At 36.5% G+C, this 22653-nt stretch overlaps 1 long non-coding RNA gene across 1 annotated transcript; it reads right to left on the reverse strand.

Moving 5' to 3' along the window:
* Positions 1-13049: 13049 nt before the first annotated feature.
* On the reverse strand, positions 13050-22208 carry LOC139363579 (uncharacterized). The gene is made up of 4 exons (XR_011624231.1): positions 21946-22208; positions 15779-15845; positions 14829-14943; positions 13050-13309 (listed from the first exon to the last, which is right to left on the reverse strand). It is a non-coding gene; the product is annotated as an uncharacterized lncRNA (long non-coding RNA).
* Between the last annotated feature and the right edge of the window lie 445 nt (positions 22209-22653).

Genomic DNA, 22653 nt, shown 5'->3' on the forward strand with positions numbered 1-22653 from the left:
CTATGTGAATTTTTGTGTCTAATTGAGGGAATACTCCTACATTGAAAATGAACCGAGACAATAGGATTGAATGGCATTTTGGAAACAGCAGCTATATAATATATTGGACATGGATTTGCTGTAATCATAATCTTGGAAAAGTTGCTTAAATTTGCTAAACAAGTTGTTTAAGCAAATTTCTTTTGGTCTGTAAAATATCTCTTGGATGCTTCTTGGTGACATGCATGATTGTAGGAACTGGTGACAAAATCCTGTGCCAGTAATTCTGCTGAGTCCCTGATTTGCTGGAATGCCAATGGAGGATATGGACACTGAAGACATTTAAAAAGAATATATAATGACCTTAGTGACAAGCGCCCTGAGGAAAAAGCGGAGAGGTTGAGGGCTATGATAGATGGAATGACCAAGAAATCCTTCATGAATAGGTGGCATTTGAAGAGACCTGAGTAAAATGAAGACACCATATGACTTCTAAGGGGCAACAAGTACAAAGGCCCTGAGCAGAGACCATGATTCATGTATTTGAGGTGTTGCAAAGCATCCAGGCTGGCTGCCACTCAGAGAAATCGTGAGAGGAAATTCAAAAATAAGGCTCCAGAAGTAGTCAGAATTCAGGTATCTGGTTGTTTTGAGGGTCAAATCAGATAATATCCGTAATATTTTGGCATGTAGAAGTGCCCAGTTTAAAGGTCCAATGTTAGTTATTACCTCATCTGAAACAAGCATACCATGGGAATGTTGAAGAACCAAGTTTAGGTTTCATCAAAGCATAAACTGTTGAATTCTGTAACATGTGGGCATGTCATGACTCAGAGAAGCTACAGCTCTCAGCTTAGTGGGTTCGGTATGTGTCAGAATTGTCATTCTTCTATGTAAAACTGGTAAAGAGACTAATAAAGGGTTTTACAGTTTGGACCTACATTGTAAATGCTGTCTTCAGTAGAGTAAAAGAATTTTTTAATATAACTCCTGGGGTTTCTAATTAGAAGAGTCTTAATTACAAAGGAGGCCAGAGTCAGCAGGATCACGTGAAGCAGCAGGGACTTGGAAGGAAGACATGGCTGGAGTCACTGAAGGCCACTTTGCATTCAATCAGCTTTATTTGAAAGAAGAACAATGATGTCACAAAGCAAATCAATAGCATCCAGGAAGTGCTGACTATTCAGGGATATTAGGTCTGATGTGCTGAATATGGTCCCCAAGGTGCCAACTTTCTTATCCTGGAACCTGTGAATATGTTGCCTCCTATAGCCAAAGGACTTAGCAGATGTGATAAGTAAAGGGTCTTGAGATGGGGAAATTATCCTGGATTTTCTGTTTGGGCCAATGTATCACTTGAATTCTTATAAGAGCACCACAGGAGGGCCAAAGCCAGAGAGAGAAATAGGATATGCTGCATTGCTGCCTTTGAAGATGGAGGATAAATCCATGAATCGACAAATGCAAGAGGTCTCTAGAAGCTGGAAAAGATAAAGAAGTGCATTTTCTCCTAGATCCAGCCCCTGCCCCCCGCCCCCAGAAATGCTGCATTCCTGCTGACTCTTTGATTTTTTAGCCTGGTGAGACCCATGTTGGACTTATAACTTTCAGAAATATAAGATAATAAATGTGTGTTGTTTTAAGCCACAAATTTTGTGGTAATTTGTTATAGCAGCAATAGGAAATTAACATCCTGGGAAATCAAATGCAACAGTTAGAACCAGGAAACTATATTAAAAAGAAACGGATTTTTTTAAAAAGTCAAGATTTCTGAGGAAGGGTCTGCACAGACGTGATGTGGGCTCAGATTTGCCAAATGTCCCGAGCTAACAAAGTGGAGGATTACAATGCTCATCCAATTTCATTTTGAAGTAGGGTTGTGTCGAAATGTGTGGATATGTATATAGACTATAGAATGTAATTGCTGGGTGCATTGTTGCATTATTTTTCCTAAAGCATCTGCACTAGAAAAAGAACATAGCCTCTGAAAGCCCTAGAGCCTATATGTGAATCCTGGCCCTGACTCTTGGAATCAAAGAGGCCTGTGACTGAGGAAAGTTACGTAAACTCTATGTCTCACTTTTCTGATCTGTAACTTGTCAAATTAATAATACTTACCTCATAGTGATTGCCATAAGGGTTAACAGAGTGAATATGTAAAAATTTAGTGTCTGGCATATAGTAAATACATGCAAATGTTTTGTCATGTTATTTTTTGTTTCTCACATCACCAAGGTTAGAATTACCTCTTATTACATTAACAGATTTGCAAGACAGAAAGAATAAAAACACATATCACAGGTCATATTTTAGCCAGTATTTCATGTTGCTTTTCCTATTTTCTGACATTTATTTTATCATAATTACTGTAAAACCCTTTCAGGAAATTCAAAAATGCCATGAGGCTTAGACTATGTTGGCAAGATTGCAAAAATATATTTAGAAAAGAAATATATTTATATTTCTATAATCTAGGCATTAAGTTATAAATGACAGTAGGTTAGTATCAAAACCATATTAACCAGAGGAAATAATTTGTCAAATCAATTGCTTTTAATTTCTTGACTTATAATTTTGAAGGAGACATTTCTGAACAGTTTTCACATGCTTTCATAAAGATTATCAACACTGAACACTACAGGAGGGAAGAAATATGGAGGAACTGGGTAAAGGGAAGTAGAATGTAAGCTTCAAGAGATAGTAGTAACCATATCTGTATTATTCACCATAAATAAACCTATCTCTGGCTCAGTGCTTGGAAAAGAGTAGACATTCAACAAATACTGTTGAATGGATAAATATGTGAACTAAAACTTTCTAGTGCTTACTCTGAGTCAATTATCACTCAATTTTTATAGCAGCCTTGTGAATAAACATTAGTATTCTTGTTTTCTTTGTATTTATATTTTGTCAGTATTCTTATTTTATTGATAATAAAACTCAGGCCTAGTGAATAATTTGTTCAAGATAGCATATTATTATATTGGGATTTAGAACCACATCTAAGTAACTCCACCACCTGCAGTCTTTATATAAGCATATTAAAAACATAAACTTCTTGACACCATTATGGTCACTATTCCCAGGGCACAATTGTACAGTCAGCCTCCAAGAGAGGGGAGCAGGAGGCTGATTGAACATCCCATTTTAAGGACACTTTTTAATGGTACTATTACTATTCTACCAATAGGACTGAAACCCTTGCCTTTGAATGATAAACAGTTTCTATAATATAAATTATAACTTAGTTAGGGTATAGAATCTAAAATCATTAGCATACTTTATCTCACAACTTCTACATATGAGAGCAGAGGTAGCCACATACAGTTCAAGGCTAGTAGGTAGGATCAATCCTTTGAAACAGGCCAGTTGAAGTCAGGCAGATTCATTTGGAGAGAAAAATCTGTTTCCCAACTGCCAGTTGTTGTTTGTAATGACATTTAGGCAGACCAGCTCAGCTCAATCATCCCTCTCAGTCCAAATAGCTCCAAATACATGCCCCACTGGTGAGAGATCAATAGCATTGTTATATACAAAGGCTGCGTAATCATGTCCTTATCGTTGACATGTTGACGGTTGCTACCTATGCTCAATATAGTATTCTTCCTATGCAGAATTTATAGCCTCAATTCCTAGAAAGTACCTATACAGCGTTTTTCAACATTGCCACTTATTTGGCTGACATCTATGTATCTTTTTGTATCATGTCCTTAATATATTGGTAGGTTCCTGCCAACACCCTCAGCTTAAATGTGGTAGAACTATTCTAGCTTCAATGAACTGGATGCATTTTGCTTCTATACACAATGAAGATATTTAGCACAGAAGGGAGGTATGTACATGTTCAAGGACTGCATTATACCAGGGATAATGTTAGACAGTCAACAGTGAGTCATTTTTGTTGAGTTCATAAACACAAGCTCTGCGATTGGAGTTCTACAGTTTTAGATCAACTGTCATTATCATGTTTTAAAATCACAATTTAAAACAAAAGAGTAAAATATTGTTAAGGGTCAACCACTGAAAGGTCAGTTATGATTATATACCAAGTATCAGAATGTCGATAACCTCCTCCAAGCCAGGGACTGTGCCACTGCATCTGTGTATACGTGTTTGCCAAATATATGAGTTTCTTTTCTTTTTTTTTCTTTACATCCTCAACAGCATTTGGTGATGCCACTGGTTTTCTAACTGTTGTGATAGGTGTGTAATGATATTTCACTGTGGGTTTTTTTTTTTTTTTACATTTCTATTTTTTATTATAGTATGTTAAGTTTTGGGATACACGTGCAGAATGTTCAGGTTTGTTACATAGGTATACACATGCCATGGTGGTTTGCTGCACCCATCAACCTGTCATCTTCATTAGGTATTTCTCCTAATGCTATGAGTTTATTTTCACCTTTAAAGTATCCTGCTTGAGTCAATTATAATATTAAGAAATTATATACTGCAAAATGTGAGAGCAATAAGCACAAAACTCACAAAGGTAAACATCCTCTTATTTAAGCATTACCATAAAAATCACACTAAATATATTTTTACATTTTTGCCACTGCACATTCTTAGACTTAATATTCAGTTCTTCCTTATCTATAAATCTTGAATAGTAATTTCCATCCAGTCATCAACACTGCATCATATACCCATGCTGAGCTTTAAATATTTGACATGAGCTAGCAGATGATGATGAGTTATTACTATGGTAAATAATATTTATAATGGCTACTGATTTTTTCACAATAATCTGACCAGTGTATTTAAATAGTGATGAAAACCATATAACATTTTAAAGTATGATAAATCTATTTATGATAAAATAGAATTTTTCTAATATTCCTATTTGGGGCAGCTTTTTCCAATATTTTATATAGACTGACTATCAGGGTATTGTTCATTTTGTCCAAAGGAGTATTTTATTTAAAATTTAAATTTAAAATAAAATAAAAATTTAAATTTAAGAAAGTATTTATTTAAAAATATATTGAGATTCTATATTGAATGTATATAATAAGTTATCAGAATAGGTTGATATATAAGTATTAACTAAGGAAGATCTAGTGTTTAATAAATGTATCTGAAATAATCATCATTTAGAATGGCAGAAACCTATGTATGTTAAATCAACGAGTAGTAAAAGATGTAAAGAAGTAAAAATCTATAACTTCTATATGCAGAGGAAGTGCCTTCATAAATTTTTTCCACTTTACTTAAATGCTGTGTCTCAGGAAAAGAGTAAGAAAAACAAAAGTTAATCTACAGTTATATATTCTGGTTCTTGTATTTTTCTTATTAAAATTACCATTATTGGTCAAGGACAAAGTTATTGTCTTCATTTCTGGTTATATGTGGAAGCCTTTGGTGTGATATCTATCAGCTTTTTTAAAATCAAACTGATATTGGCTAATATGGATTAGCTGCAGGAACTAAGTAACAAAGAATCGACATAAAACTCCTGTGACAACTTCACTGAGAAAATGTAAGGACTCATCCATAATGTTTCCATCGATTTGAAGAAGTATTGAACCTAGCTGTTTCACCAGAAACTTACAGCAGTTTGCAAAATGCTGTAAACTTCTATTTCTAAGTCTATATTTCAGCACAGGCAGTGGGCATGTATTTCACAAAGTAGACAACTCTTACATTAAATGAGTCAAAAATCACTCTCTTTCCATATTCCCTTGTCTCTACTTTTCATTTTATCTAACAATATTGTATGTCTATTATGCGACTAGCATTCTGCTAAATGAGAGGAGATACCTTAATAGTAGGACTCATGGTTTCTATTGGTGACTCTTAACAAAATTTGTAATTGATTCAAAACAAACATGCAAAAGTACTAAATGCATTTCCCTCCTTCCTCCTTTCTTCTCTTTTTCCACTTTCTCTTACTTTTTACTAATTTTTTCACCTTTTCTATATCTTTTCCTCTCTTTCACCAGCCTCCCTTTCATCTTTATAATTATTTATTAAACACATAGTATATGTGATGGATACAGCTTATCTCAGAGTAATCTGGTACTGAAGGGTTTTGTTGTTAATGGGTGATAAGACAAGTATATAAATAACTTAAATAAATTTTAGGGGGGGGCAGAGCAAGATGGCCGAATAGGAACAGCTCCAGTCTCCAACTCCCAGCGCCAGCGACACAGAAGACCGGTGATTTCTGCATTTTCAACTGAGGCAAACAGGGTCTGGAGTGGACCTCAAGCAATCTCCAACAGACCTACAGCTGAGGGGCCTTACTGTTAGAAGGAAAACTATCAAACAGGAAGGACACCTACACCAAAACCCCATCAGTACATCACCATCATCAAAGACCAGAGGCAGATAAAACCACAAAGATGGGGAAAAAGCAGGGCAGAAAAGCTGGAAATTCCAAAAATAAGAGCGCATCTCCCCCGGCAAAGGAGCGCAGCTCATCGCCAGCAACGGATCAAAGCTGGACGGAGAATGACTTTGACGAGATGAGAGAAGAAGGCTTCAGTCCATCAAACTTCTCAGAGCTAAAGGAGGAATTACGTACCCAGCACAAAGAAACTAAAAATCTTGAAAAAAAAGTGGAAGAATTGATGGCTAGAGTAATTAATGCAGAGAAGGTCATAAACGAAATGAAAGAGATGAAAACCATGACACGAGAAATACGTGACAAATGCACAAGCTTCAGTAACCGACTCGATCAACTGGAAGAAAGAGTATCAGCGATTGAGGATCAAATGAATGAAATGAAGCGAGAAGAGAAACCAAAAGAAAAAAGAAGAAAAAGAAATGAACAAAGCCTGCAAGAAGTATGGGATTATGTAAAAAGACCAAATCTACGTCTGATTGGGGTGCCTGAAAGTGAGGGGGAAGATGGAACCAAGTTGGAAAACACTCTTCAGGATATCATCCAGGAGAACTTCCCCAACCTAGTAGGGCAGGCCAACATTCAAATCCAGGAAATACAGAGAACGCCACAAAGATACTCCTCGAGAAGAGCAACTCCAAGACACATAATTGCCAGATTCACCAAAGTTGAAATGAAGGAAAAAATCTTAAGGGCAGCCAGAGAGAAAGGTCGGGTTACCCACAAAGGGAAGCCCATCAGACTAACAGCAGATCTCTCGGCAGAAACTCTCCAAGCCAGAAGAGAGTGGGGACCAATATTCAACATTCTTAAAGAAAAGAATTTTCAACCCAGAATTTCATATCCAGCCAAACTAAGTTTCATAAGTGAAGGAGAAATAAAATCCTTTACAGATAAGCAAATGCTTAGAGATTTTGTCACCACTAGGCCTGCTTTACAAGAGACCCTGAAGGAAGCACTAAACATGGAAAGGAACAACCGGTACCAGCCATTGCAAAAACATGCCAAAATGTAAAGACCATCGAGGCTAGGAAGAAACTGCATCAACTAACGAGCAAAATAACCAGTTAATATCATAATGGCAGGATCAAGTTCACACATAACAATCTTAACCTTAAATGTAAATGGACTAAATGCTCCAATTAAAAGACATAGACTGGCAAACTGGATAAAGAGTCAAGACCCATCAGTCTGCTGTATTCAGGAGACCCATCTCACACGCAGAGACATACATAGGCTCAAAATAAAGGGATGGAGGAAGATTTACCAAGCAAATGGAGAACAAAAAAAAGCGGGGGTTGCAATACTAGTCTCTGATAAAACAGACTTTAAACCATCAAAGATCAAAAGAGACAAAGAAGGCCATTACATAATGGTAAAGGGATCAATTCAACAGGAAGAGCTAACTATCCTAAATATATATGCACCCAATACAGGAGCACCCAGATTCATAAAGCAAGTCCTTAGAGACTTACAAAGAGACTTAGACTCCCATACAATAATAATGGGAGACTTCAACACTCCACTGTCAACATTAGACAGATCAACGAGACAGAAAGTTAACAAGGATATCCAGGAATTGAACTCATCTCTGCAGCAAGCAGACCTAATAGACATCTATAGAACTCTCCACCCCAAATCAACAGAATATACATTCTTCTCAGCACCACATCGTACTTACTCCAAAATCGACCACGTAATTGGAAGTAAAGCACTCCTCAGCAAATGTACAAGAACAGAAATTATAACAAACTGTCTCTCAGACCACAGTGCAATCAAACTAGAACTCAGGACTAAGAAACTCAATCAAAACCGCTCAACTACATGGAAACTGAACAACCTGCTCCTGAATGACTACTGGGTACAGAACGAAATGAAGGCAGAAATAAAGATGTTCTTTGAAACCAATGAGAACAAAGATACAACATACCAGAATCTCTGGGACACATTTAAAGCAGTGTGTAGAGGGAAATTTATAGCACTAAATGCCCACAAGAGAAAGCAGGAAAGATCTAAAATTGACACTCTAATATCACAATTAAAAGAACTAGAGAAGCAAGAGCAAACACATTCGAAAGCTAGCAGAAGGCAAGAAATAACTAAGATCAGAGCAGAACTGAAGGAGATAGAGACACAAAAAACCCTCCAAAAAATCAATGAATCCAGGAGTTGGTTTTTTGAAAAGATCAACAAAATTGACAGACCACTAGCAAGACTAATAAAGAAGAAAAGAGAGAAGAATCAAATCGACGCAATTAAAAATGATAAAGGGGATATCACCACCGACCCCACAGAAATACAAACTACCATCAGAGAATACTATAAACACCTCTACGCAAATAAACTGGAAAATCTAGAAGAAATGGATAATTTCCTGGACACTTACACTCTTCCAAGACTAAACCAGGAAGAAGTTGAATCCCTGAATAGACCAATAGCAGGCTCTGAAATTGAGGCAACAATTAATAGCCTACCAACCAAAAAAAGTCCAGGACCAGATGGATTCACAGCTGAATTCTACCAGAGGTACAAGGAGGAGTTGGTACCATTCCTTCTGAAACTATTCCAATCAATAGAAAAAGAGGGAATCCTCCCTAACTCATTTTATGAGGCCAACATCATCCTGATACCAAGGCCTGGCAGAGACACAACAAAAAAAGAGAATTTTAGACCAATATCCCTGATGAACATCGATGCAAAAATCCTCAATAAAATACTGGCAAACCGGATTCAGCAACACATCAAAAAGCTTATCCACCATGATCAAGTGGGCTTCATCCCTGGGATGCAAGGCTGGTTCAACATTCGCAAATCAATAAACATAATCCAGCATATAAACAGAACCAAAGACAAGAACCACATGATTATCTCAATGGATGCAGAAAAGGCTTTTGACAAAATTCAACAGCCCTTCATGCTAAAAACGCTCAATAAATTCGGTATTGATGGAACGTACCTCAAAATAATAAGAGCTATTTATTACAAACCCACAGCCAATATCATACTGAATGGGCAAAAACTGGAAGCATTCCCTTTGAAAACTGGCACAAGACAGGGATGCCCTCTCTCACCACTCCTATTCAACATAGTGTTGGAAGTTCTGGCTAGGGCAATTAGGCAAGAGAAAGAAATCAAGGGTATTCAGTTAGGAAAAGAAGAAGTCAAATTGTCCCTGTTTGCAGATGACATGATTGTATATTTAGAAAACCCCATTGTCTCAGCCCAAAATCTCCTTAAGCTGATAAGCAACTTCAGCAAAGTCTCAGGATACAAAATTAATGTGCAAAAATCACAAGCATTCTTATACACCAGTAACAGACAAACAGAGAGCCAAATCAGGAATGAACTTCCATTCACAATTGCTTCAAAGAGAATAAAATACCTAGGAATCCAACTTACAAGGGATGTAAAGGACCTCTTCAAGGAGAACTACAAACCACTGCTCAGTGAAATCAAAGAGGACACAAACAAATGGAAGAACATACCATGCTCATGGATAGGAAGAATCAATATCATGAAAATGGCCATACTGCCCAAGATAATTTACAGATTCAATGCCATCCCCATCAATCTACCAATGAGTTTCTTCACAGAATTGGAAAAAACTGCTTTAAAGTTCATATGGAACCAAAAAAGAGCCCGCATCTCCAAGACAATCCTAAGTCAAAAGAACAAAGCTGGAGGCATCACGCTACCTGACTTCAAACTATACTACAAGGCTACAGTAACCAAAACAGCATGGTACTGGTACCAAAACAGAGATATAGACCAATGGAACAGAACAGAGTCCTCAGAAATAATACCACACATCTACAGCCATCTGATCTTTGACAAACCTGAGAGAAACAAGAAATGGGGAAAGGATTCCCTATTTAATAAATGGTGCTGGGAAAATTGGCTAGCCATAAGTAGAAAGCTGAAACTGGATCCTTTCCTTACTTCTTATACAAAAATTAATTCAAGATGGATTAGAGACTTAAATGTTAGACCTAATACCATAAAAATCCTAGAGGAAAACCTAGGTAGTACCATTCAGGACATAGGCATGGGAAAAGACTTCATGTCTAAAACACCAAAAGCAACGGCAGCAAAAGCCAAAATTGACAAATGGGATCTCATTAAACTAAAGAGTTTCTGCACAGCAAAAGAAACTACCATCAGAGTGAACAGGCAACCTACAGAATGGGAGAAAATTTTTGCAATCTACTCATCTGACAAAGGGCTAATATCCAGAACCTACAAAGAACTCAAACAAATTTACAAGGAAAAAAACAAACAACCCCATCAAAAAGTGGGCAAAGGATATGAACAGACATTTCTCAAAACAAGACATTCATACAGCCAACAGACACATGAAAAAATGCTCATCATCACTGGCCATCAGAGAAATGCAAATCAAAACCACAATGAGATACCATCTCACACCATTTAGAATGGCGATCATTAAAAAGTCAGGAAACAACAGGTGCTGGAGAGGATGTGGAGAAATAGGAACACTTTGACACTGTTGGTGGGATTGTAAACTAGTTCAACCATTATGGAAAACAGTATGGCAATTCCTCAAGGATCTAGAACTAGATGTACCATATGACCCAGCCATCCCATTACTGGGGATATACCCAAAGGATTATAAATTATGCTGCTATAAAGACACATGCACATGTATGTTTATTGCGGCACTATTCACAACAGCAAAGACTTGGAATCAACCCAAATGTCCATCAGTGACAGACTGGATGAAGAAAATGTGGCACATATACACCATGGAATACTATGCAGCCATCAAAAAGGATGAGTTTGTGTCCTTTGTAGGGACATGGATGCAGCTGGAAACCATCATTCTTAGCAAACTATCGCAAGAACAGAAAACCAAACACCGCATGTTCTCACTCATAGGTGGGAACTGAACAATGAGATCACTTGGACTCGGGAAGGGGAACATCACACACCGGGGCCTATCATGGGGAGGGGGGAGGGGGGAGGGATTGCATTGGGAGTTATACCTGATGTAAATGACGAGTTGATGGGTGCTGACGAGTTGATGGGTGTAGCACACCAACATGGCACAAATATACATATGTAACAAACCTGCACGTTATGCACATGTACCCTAGAACTCAAAGTATAATAATAATAAATAAATTTAAAAAAATAAATAAATAAATAAATTTTAAATACACGCAAAGAGTGTCATGAGAAAGGCACAGAGAATTCATAATGCATTTGATTTTCCCCCTCCCTTGATTCCATTTTATCAGATTTTTTCCCAGATTATCAACTCATGGAATGATCCAGGAGGAATATAAGCTATGACTGCAATGGTGCCTTTGTTAATTATTTATGATATACTTGTTTTTCACAGATTCTGTCATTTTCATGTGAAAGTACAGATGGTCCAGTCCATTAGCCAGAGTTTCACAATGGGTATGTGATAGGACACCCTGGTGTATGGGAATTGGGTTGCAGGTATGCCAAGATATGGATCCCCTCAACCCTTAGGAGAGCTGGTAGAGTTTTTTTTTTTAATATATAAAGAGCCTCGTTAACTACCCTTAGATTGCTACACGCGTTTTTTATGTGTGTCATGATATGAAAAATTTCAGCGTAACGCTAGGAACTAAAATATTTTTGTAGTCAACACTGGCTAGCAGCACAAAAATTTACTTTAGCATTCTTATCCACAATTTCTAATTGGTAAGCAAACTTAGAAATTCCTTCTTCTTTTTTTCTCTCCACCCTCTTCACAGATGAAAATCTGAAAGAAATCCCTATGCATTACCAATATTTCAGAATTTTATTGAAATTTGACTTTGAAATGCATTAAATTATTAAATTAAAATAATGAATAATTCTTTAAAAATATTTAGTCTTCTATTGAACAGAAACATGTGAGGTGTGTCCATTTAGTCAGGTTTATGTTATATTGCTTAACAATTTTTTAGCATTCTTTAGGTGACTCACAAAACATCTTTTTAATGTTAAACCATAATACTATACATGCACAAATTATTAAAATATATGTCTTTTTCATTATAAATTGAACCTCTTTTATTTATATAATTGATCATCATTGTTACAGGAATATAATTGACTGTATATTTTTTGTTCATCTGACAAGGCTCCTAAACCTTATTATTCTGGTGGATTTTCAGTTCCTGACATTTTCTAGTGTCCAAAGACAATACATGGTCTGTAAACTAAAACTTTAAAATTTGGAGCAGCTCATTGTTTGACAGTGCGTTGTACATTATTAAAAATAGCTAAATAGAGCTTTGTTAGAACAGGAAGAAGAAAAAATAGAGAGTTTATGCTTCACCAGTCAATCTTTCTTCCCTGTGACAAATTATCTCTATGTGATTGAATATTCAGTACAGTTTTAAATTTATACTGTATGCTCTTATTGAGTTAATGTCAATGAATAACAACTTCAGCCATCTAAACTCCAAATTGAGAGGTGAACATAATAAAGTCCATTTAGCCCTGGGCCAATCCAAGCCTACTTATGTAAAAGGAGAGTTGATTTACACGATCCCTTTTCTCTTCACTCTCAAAGTCTTCCTTTTTTCTTCCCCCCATTGCATAGGCACTTAAAACCTGGCACCCTAAGCAGCTCTCTGAAGCTTTTCTATAGGCTCAACTCTAGGTCTCTAACCTCTGGATCCAAGAGATCTTCCCACCATGTTAGTTTTCTATAGGCCTCAGCCCTCTGTGAGGTAAGAACAATAGCTTATCTGTGCCCATATGACATAGAATTGTAGTAAATTGTATTACTATTCCTTAAGGTAAACTACTTGCTGTAAATTATATAGATCTTCTGTAACCCATAGCTTAACACTACATAATTTCTAGCAGTTGCTGACATAAGTCGGGACAGGATATAATATAACTTTTAATTGCCTGTGGAATCTTCAATTAATACAAATCAGGATGCTTCATATTTTCTTATTCAAATAGTCGATCCTCAGATGCCCTTGCATCTTAATCCTAGAATTAAAGAATGTAGGAGAAGTATTTATTAGTATAATATTTAGCTAGTACTTTAAAAATTCTGAAGTGTTTCTAATGTGTTAACAGCTCCTCATATTCAGTGTATCAAGAAATGACTCATCTTCAAACCCCAAAGCATCTAGGGAAAGCACCACCCACTCCTATTCGACATTTTTGTCTCTACTTCTTTCCTTTTTCATTTTGGATTGGTCTCTTGCAGTGCATTTTTTTAAATCAGCATTACCTATTGCTTTTTTCAGCGTTCTATTTAAGTCATCTATTCATATTTTTAAATGTCACCTTCCCAGACAGTTTAATAGACCAAAATTCAAACCTCCAAATATTTCCAGGTTTACTCAGGAATTATTAATGAATTAAAGTTGAAGAGGTGAAGACTTGGAATTCTCATTTCTGTCATAAGAAACACTAATATTCAAATAGAATTACCTTGAAGTAGATAGAAAGGCAGGAACACTAGGTCTAAAGTGAGCTTTTCTATCTCTATGTAAAATAAATTTTATGATTTAACAGCTTTATGATGCCTTTCCTTATTTTCCCTTTTGTTAAACCAACAAATTGACTTGAATGGCTTTATTTTTCCTCATTTTTTTCTTGTTTCTTTTGTTGTGCAAACTTCTGAGAGACACTCAGCTATTCTGATATAAAATATAAATACGGTGGGTTGGACCTGAATGAGACCTTTTTAAATCCAAGTAATAAATGAATATGTAACTCTAATTTAGGTAGATATTGAACAATAACATACATAAGCTTTTAAAGTTTCCCAACATTGTGCATGTTAAATTATTTATTTTTTCTCTCTCTTCCTCACTGGGCTGTATCTTCAAAAGCTCAGTGTTAATCATCATGGCCTTATGAGTCAGCCATGGGTAAAATTTGCAGGAGTTATATGAAGTTTCCATAGCATTTGGTCTCATACCTTTATTTCTAAAAGATTACTTCTCTGTGGCCAGTGTGGATTATACTTTGCCATCCCAATATGGGGCAGTATTGTGTAAGTTTCTATATATATTTTTAGGCCAACCTATTTCTGCCTTCCCCAAGTTACTCTAGACCTCAGGAGAAGGCTAAAGAGAAGAGGTGCCCTAATTCTAGTAACAAGTTCCTCATGATTAAGATAGTAAACGCACACTTACTTATAAAATTGGTGATTCTCTCATGTTCTCTCAGTATTTTATATATCATTTATCCTCTTCCTTAATAAAAATATTGAACTTCTACTTTAACATCACACTCTCATTGTCATAAGGTTGTGCCATTTCCAGCTTTGAGATATCTCTAAAATCTGCTCTCCATCATTTCCACTGCTGCCATCTTAGGTCAGCGCTTAATCGGGTATTCTCTAAGCTTTTGAACAGCTTCCCTTCGGCCTCCAGCTCTATTCTTTCCTTAACTGAATTAATTATCTATTCTTTACAGTAGTCAGGTTTCTCTATGACTGTGTCCCATATCTGTTTATAAACTACTAATGTCTGTTACACATACATACACATACTTCTTTCTCAGTATACTTTATTACTTGAGATTGCTTTAATAGGTCATCAGATCACCTGCCTCCACACTTTACAGATGCAGTTCATATGTTTGGCACACTCTCTCTTCCCCAGAATCTGTTTGAAAAATTGTTCTTTAGCCATAGCGTTCAGAATGCATTTGATGTTTTCTGAAATTCTAGAAAAAATTACTTGTATTTTTCTCTGAATTTTCAAAAATCTTTATTCACAGGTCTCAATAATAGCAGTATAATTTATTTGTTTTGCCTTTCTCTAATAGATTCTCTGAAGAAATGGACAGTTTTAATTGTATTTGTATCTTTTACCATCTACCCAACCAACATATTCTAGGGACACAATAATATATTGGCTTTCAAGGCTGACTTTGTATTAGAATCATTTGTATAACTTAAATTATATGGAGAGAGCGGTTTGGGCTCCAACTGAAACTTTTCAAAATCAACATTTCTAAATTAGTCTCAAGTTATTGTACTTCTACTCAACTCCTAATGAGACCAAATAATGCCCTCATTAATACATCTGGGATATATACTTTTATGAGGATTTCCTCCATAAAAGCAACTGTAAGTAGAATTTGGTAACATAGAAGTCAGAGGAATTTTCCCTGCCATCCACTATGGCATAAAATGCCTTATTGCTTCTTGACCCTCCTACAGCTAGCCTGGCTATAGTTAGTGTTTGCATGAGCTTTGTGAGTTTGGCTGTGGGACTCTCCAGGAATCATTAAGAATGATAATAATAACATCTACTGAATACATGTGTGAGGCATGTTTATACGTGCTCCTAACACGTTTAATTCTCACAATGACTGTATGAGTTATTATCCGTTCTTTATATGTGAAAAATTGAGACTTCGACAAGGTAAGTAACCTATTCAGAGTCAAACAGCTTGAAATCAGAGGAAGCCAGAGTTAGAGCACAGGCAACTCACCCATAGCTTATGTTCTTATATACGTCTCATCAAACATCAGCTGCACAACTTCTTTAATACAAGAAGGCTACGAAGAGATGAATAATTTTAAGATCAACAAAACGAGAACACACTAAAATAATCTAACTTTCATGTTAGATACTTTACATTTATTTACTAATAAATGACTTAAAAAATACACAAAGTAGTATATTCTCCAGTTAACATTATGCAACAGTGCATGGACCTTTCATGACAAACATACTCGATTACAAGCACACATATGTATTTTTTTTTTCTTGTAACAACTGAGAGTCAAATATTGTTATCTCTATTTTAGAGAGAATGTGACTTGCCCAGTTTCACACATTTAAGAAGGAGTAAAGCAGGGGCTCATATCCAGGCCTAGACACTCCAAAATGCATTGTTTTGGTTTGTTCTCCTCCCCATTTTAATATCTGTATCATTTATGGATCATTCTCTAAAGTAAAAAAAAAAATTGAAGTAGTGGTGATGTGTGTTCATCTACACTACTAGGCACAGGAAAGAGGGAAATACAATACAAGGGGCAGGATTCGCCTGTGTAACTTGCCTCAGTGTTTGTGTTCATCCCGTGATTGATACCCATTGTTTTATTACATGGTGCTGTCACATTTCATTGATCATTCCCTTAAATGGGTTTTGACATTTCTTGCATAAATGAACTTCATAGGATCCAAATATATTGAGGAGATTTGTACGGTTCAATAGCCTGATAGCTCATTCAATTGAAATGTAATGTTATTCCTCCCAGTTTTGCACAAATGTATTATAAATTAATAACTGCTTTTTACTTTTTCACTTTCTTTACCCACAGTATTTAGACCTTCACTATTGTACTCAAGCAGCAATTTTGCATGAATTTTCCAATGCTCTTCTAAAAGTAGTATGATGGCTAAAAAATAATCTGACCACAATAATAGATAACCTGAAGTTCATCTGTGAGTTTAGAATTCTCACGGTTTAAGCGAACTGTTTGGATGTATATGTGTATAGGTACACATGTAGACACTGGTGATTCTACGGCACTGTAACGTAGTCTTCAGTATATTACCGAAGTTGCAAATATTTATCTTGTTTGTTAAGAAAATACCACTATGCCCCCAAAGACCTGAGGGCATTAAAATGGCTGACTTTACAACAAATGAATAAGGAGTTATCTTCATTTAATGTAAAATATAATTGGAGACAGAATTAGTCTAGTGATGTTTCTTTAATGATATGACTGCCAGTATTTTTCAGAGTGGCACTTCTTTCAGAATAATTTGCTGTGTGCTTTCTTTCAAAGCAGGCTATCAGAAGCAAATGAATATTTGTTTCTTTTTCTTAGAAAGTTTCTGCAAACTAAAAGTTGAATATATCTGTTGAGATGGAAAAAACATCTCTTAATTCAATCTCCTTTAGAGCAGCCTGGGCATTCTCATTTGTACCAGTCAGCAAATTAACAAAATTAACAAATATGTTGATACAAAGAACCCTTCTTTTATGCTTAACAAAAAGAAAAAAATATTTCTGGATGTTGTCTTGCTACTTTTTAGTGTATGCATAAACTGTTTTTATTTTTAATTTTTATTTATTTTTTCTTTTTGAGATGGAGTCTCTCTGTCGCCCAGGCTGGAGTGCAGTGGCACTATCTTGGCTCACTGCAACAGCACTGTCTCGGCTCACTGCAACCTCCACCTCCGGGGTTCAAGCAATTCTCCTGCCTCAACCTCCAGAGTAGCTGGGATTACAGGTGCCTGCCACCACACCCAGCTAATTTTTGTATTTTTAATAGAGATCATGTTGTCCAGTCTGGTCTCAGACTCCTGGTCTCAGTCTCCTGGCCTCAAGTGATCCACTTACCTCGGCCTCCCAGTGTTGTGATGACAGGCGTGAGCCACCGCGCCTGGATGAAATTATTTTTATTTTTGATGCATAATTTTTTTTAGCATTTCAAAAAATTTCAATAAGATGATTTATATTGTTGGTTTTACTGAAAATAGTATATATGTTACCCCTCTAAAGAAGGAATCAGACCAAAGATATATTTGTTTTCTAATTGGAAAATCTTATTTTCCAATAAGATCTGGAAGCGTTGAGAAATACTTCCACAAATTGTATTTGTTATGAAACCAAAACGTTTGAATTCCAAGAAACAATTAGTTCCAGAAACAACTAGTTCCCATGTTGAGAGATGAAGAAATCATTACAGTGTTCTAGATATGACTCATATCCACAGACCTTCGTGATTTTTCCAAGCTTAACCTTAAGGAATAAGCCTTGGCAGTGTTTGGAAGCGGGACAATTGCCTCTCCTTCTGGGCTGACATTTCTGTGGGCCATGTGTGCCGCTCGCTGCAGCACCTCCTCCTCCTCGTCAGCCTGTGGGATATTTCCTGTTCTTTCCAGTTGCCAGGCACCCACTAGCTCAGATAATAGGAAACTAGCCTTGGCTTTGTGCTGTTGTACCAATCCCATCTTCATTCCCTTTTCTTGTTTTTATTCTCCTTGAGTTTTATTCTTTGTTCTCTCTCTCTGTCTCTCTCTCTCCCTCCCCGTCCCCCAACCGCTCTCCGTCTCTCTTGACTCTGTCGTTGGTTCAGTCCTTTCTCCCACTTGAGACTCCCCGAACTAGCAAAGGAAGTCTAACTGCTTCTCAAGTCTCAACACAGCCCCAACCTTATTTAATATTCTATATCCATGTCAAGCTGGCACTTCTTCTTGCTTCTCTTTCTTGTTCTTTCAGATTTTCTCTATCCAAATCTTGCATGCCGGAATTTGACTCTCTGGAAGTTTTAAAATTATGCTTTCTGCTTTGTGAGCACCTTCTCTGTAAGAAATGCAATGTGAATATTGTGTTCTACGTTTTCTGAAACAATTTATTTCATCCTCACTTGAGATATGCTTCCTTTTTCAGAGTTGACCAAATTGGATTTGTTGCTATTTTGCTCATTTCCAGAAAAAACCTAATTCACAAGCACGTGGAATGATCCACATGCAAGAAAACCTACTCTGCTCTGGTGGGCTCTGCTTACTTGTTTCCTTTTGTTTTGAAGTGACTTAAGTTTGGTTTTGCCACCAGACTCAACTGCTTAATTAGTTCAAGGCATCTCAAACAGTAATTGTTAAATTCAAAATACCTTAGTAGACACAATGGTAGATTCAAAGATGGATAAGGCCCACCATGTTTCCTCAAAGTAAGTCTTATTTTCTAGTGGGGATATGAATGCATACAATAAGCAAAACATTGATGGGGGATATATGTGAATGTTATGAAGAAATTCCACTCATATTCCTAATGTCCGTCCCTCAATATAGTATTATACAATGTAGTATTGCCAAGTCCATAACAGAAAGATCAAAAGTACATGACATTGAAATGTAAAGGGTAGAACATATGTTATCGCCCTAATAGTACATGAAATTACAATATAAATGGTGAAACATATGCTATAGTGCTAATAGTTTTCAGATAGCACAATTTATTTATCTAAGGAATTCACATCACTAAGTTTATGCGATCTACTATGCAACATAGTGACTATATTTAATAATATATTGTATTCTTCTTTTTGTTTTGAGATGGAGTCCTGTTCTCTCTTCCAGGCTGGAGTGCAGTGGCACAATCTCGGTTCTCTGCAACCTCTGCCTCCCAGGTTTAAGCAATTTTTCCCTGCCTCAGCCTCCTGAGTAGCTGGACTACAGGTGTCCGCCACCACTCCAGGCTAATTTTTGTATTTTTTAGTATAGATAGTGTTTTGCTATGTTGGCCAGGCTGGTCTTGAACTCCTGACTTCAGGTGATCTGCCTGTCTTGGGCTCCCAAAGTGCTGGTATTACAAGCATGAGCTACCGCACCCAGCCAATATATTGTACTCTTCAAAATACTAAGAGTAATTTAGAATCCTTTGGGTATATACTCAGTAATGGGATTGCTGGGCCAAATGGTATTTCTGGTTTTAGATCCTTGAGGAATTGCTACACTGTCTTCCACAACATGCTCACGTATGTTTATTGCAGCACTATTCACAATAGCAAAGGCTTGGAACCAACCCAAATGCCCATCAGTGATAGACTGGATAAAGAAAATGTGGCACATATATACCATGGAATACTATGCAGCCATAAAAAGGGATGAGTTCATGTCCTTTGCAGGAACAAGGATGAAGCTGGAAACCATCATTCTCAGCAAACTAACACAGGAACAGAAAACCAAACACCGCATGTTCTCACTCATAAGTGGAAGTTGAACAATGAGAACACATGGACATGGAGGGGAACATTACACACTAGGGCCTGTTGGGGGTTGGGGGCTAGGGGAGGGATAGCATTAGGAGAAATACCTAATGTAAATGACAGGTTGATGGGTGTAGCAAACCACCATGTCACTTTTATACCTATGTAACAAACCTGCACGTTCTGCACATGTATCCCAGAACTTAAAGTATAACAAAAAAAAGAAAAGAAAAAATTACTAAGAGTGGTTGTAAAGTGTTCTCATTACAATAACTGTGTGAGAGAATACACATCTTAATTGGTCAGTTAGTCATTCCACAATGTCTATATATTTCAAAAACTCATGTGGTACAGAGTAAGTACATACAATTTTGTCTGTTAAGATAAAAAACAAAATACAAGTATTGGAGAATGAAAAAAATTTGAACAGCACCAATGATCATCAGGGTGGCAAATGAAAACCAAGAATACAGGTCCAGCAGTGAGTGTATAAGTAATTTGTACCTCCAATTCCCTTTGCGCACCACTGTTCTTTTATACTAAGGCTATCCTCTTTAGAAATAACTCAAGGGGAAAAAGAGGGAAGTGGGAAAAAAAGTGACAAAAGATAATCTACATATATATGTGGGGGGGGGCGGGGGGGAGAGACACAGAAAGAAAGAAAAATATTTTAGTTACTAACTTTTAGCACCTTGATCTGATTTCACCGCCTCAACAAGAGGACCTCCCCTGGTAATTGTTGACTGCAGTGACACCTATTGGTGAGGGTATAGCTGATTACCCACAGGTTTGGCTTCTCTGGCAAAAATTAACCTACAAAACAGTTTCAGTTTCCAACAAATGATGTTCTTTATTTTATTCCCTCTGATTATTATTTGAGTGACAAAATTTCCAGCTGAATTAATCTGGTCTTTATGGACGTGAATAAATGCTTACACCTAGAACTTGATTAAAATCTCAATAAAATGCAAAGCTAACAACCATTGTTTTGGCACCCCCTCTCTCTACCTTGAAAATACCTGGAATAAGGCAGAAGTCAAAGATTTACTTTGATGCTGGACCCATCTTTAAAACACATACTGTCAGAATTTACATTAGCTAGAATTGAATAAGTTTGCTTATTATACCATGTCTTGTACTAAAATTTATTAGGGTAATAAATATGTTTGACATGAGGAATGGAAATATCCAGTGTCTTCATTGTAACACACAAACTAACCAAGGGCAAACTATTTATCATCTGGATCCAAGGTAAAGGAATGGGGTCTATGGTGAGCTATGAGACTTTTCATCAAATAGTGAGGTAGCTTGGCATTGGACCTGCTTCTCAACCATCCATATAGTAGATATCCTGGAAGGCTTTCTAAAAATTACCAATATCTGAGCCACATTCCAGACCAATCAGATCAGAATCTCTGTGAGTTTGGTATAGGTGTCAAGATTTGTTAAAAGTTTCTCCTGAGATTGCGGTGTGCAGCTGGTGTTGGGGACTGCTAGATAGAAGTTTAAGGTTAGGCTTTAAAAAATGCCATGCCAATTTTTGAATCCCACCTCTACTCCTATTTATCCTGGGTTCCTAGACAAGTTATGGTATCTCTCTGAAGTTCGGGCTTCAGTTTACTCATCTTGAAAAAAGCGATATGATATAAATAGTTGTTGAAAGATTAAAACAGATTAAGTGAGCAAAAGGTTTGTTTGCATATGAGTGTTGACTGCATGTAAATCCCCTGAGGCTTCACTTTTGGGTCACCCTTACAAATGACACATAATTCCCTTAATGCAAATAATAAAATAAGTGCAAATAATAAAATAAGTGTATTGATTGATTTTTTTCTCTTCCATCACTGGGCCGCTTCCCCCACCAACCTCCCCCCACCGCCAAGATTTCTAGAGTAAGTATTTATTTATTTCTGAATTGGAATAATATACTTACCTACAAAATTCCAATGTAAGTGATGGGTAAGTGATGGGATAGGCTGCATGGCCAAAGATTCCAATATTCTATTCTGATGCTGTGGGGTTACTTTTTGATATTCTAGAAAGCCATTCCAATATGGTACTTTCATCATCAAGTGCATGGGCCTCTAATCAAGCTTGTTTACATTTCATGTTAACAGAGAGATAGAGTCTTTTCCTCAAGGGGGTGCGGCACATCCAAAAAAGTGAGAATTAAAACAAGGTATATTACTGTTTCACATTTTTCCCTGATAAATATTCAAACCCCATTTATTCATATAGTTCAATTATAATTTTCTTTTCAAAAACACTAGATCAAAAGTGTATATGTATGTGTGTGTGCATGCCTGTGTGTGTATTGTTTCCTTGGTTTGACAGAAAAATTTTAATTTTGAGAGCATAAAATTGTTTTTTTCAATATTAGAGGGATGCAACATTGTTTTAAATGCTCATTTTGCTTTCGTTATATAAAGTTCTGTAAACTTAAGATGGAGAAAAAGTGTTGGAAATAAGACTTAGTGTTTATAGCTGAGTGCAAGATTAACTTCATAGCTTTATAATAGTTATTAACTGGCAAAATAAATCTAAATTGCCTTCGGTATAAAGGTGAGTACAAGAGGCCATGAGAAGGAGAGGTCACAGTGCTAAAAAGGACATTGTTTGGGGAATTTTTATTAAAAAATAA

This window comes from Macaca nemestrina, chromosome 6 (assembly GCF_043159975.1).
Source record: "Macaca nemestrina isolate mMacNem1 chromosome 6, mMacNem.hap1, whole genome shotgun sequence".
NCBI classification, from domain to species: domain Eukaryota; kingdom Metazoa; phylum Chordata; class Mammalia; order Primates; family Cercopithecidae; genus Macaca; species Macaca nemestrina.